The sequence below is a fragment of the Dipodomys merriami genome, unplaced genomic scaffold (genome assembly GCF_024711535.1).
Source record: "Dipodomys merriami isolate MVZ:Mamm:240054 unplaced genomic scaffold, mDipMer1.0.p SCAF_20, whole genome shotgun sequence".
NCBI lineage: Eukaryota > Metazoa > Chordata > Mammalia > Rodentia > Heteromyidae > Dipodomys > Dipodomys merriami.
The window spans coordinates 13,712,328-13,712,998 of NW_027203382.1; positions in this window are offsets into that span (position 1 = coordinate 13,712,328).

Here is a 671-nt window from a genome sequence, read left to right on the forward strand (position 1 = left end):
GATTAATCACTGAATGCAAGTTGTAAAACAAAAGTGATGGTGAATAAATTCCCTCACTTGTAATAATTAGTATATGTCTGGGATAATCCTAGCAGAACAGCATAGCTCAATATATAAAATGATGTTAGGCAAAATGAACTCCAAGACATGAAAACAAGAGGTTTGTTGTTTTTAATGTACTATGTGATTTCTTGTTTTATTTTTGTATTTTTCCCCCTATGGTTTATCCCCTGTTGTCACTGTATTTGATTTTGATACCCTGGGTATCAGTGTGCTTGGAGAGTAAACAATGCTATCTTTGCTCAACAAGAGATGGTGCAATTGAGTAGTAATTACAAACTTTTGAGGTGGATGTGGTTCACATGGTAACTATAAATAATTTCAAGTAACCTTAAGAATTTAGTAACATCCTAATTTAAAAACATTTGATGGTATTAATTATGACTTGGTACTATTTGTTTAAAATACATTCTTCTAAGAAACTCAAGTAAGTATTTGTTAAAATGGGAATTAGACATTCAGGTTTAGATTTTATTGCCTAAAGTAGTCATTTCATTGCTATAGAAAAATTAGATGTTCATTAAAAATACTTGAATTGTTCTCAAGAAAATAATATACAACATATACATTTAACTATTCTTAAGAAAAATATAATTAACTTTGTTAATTAT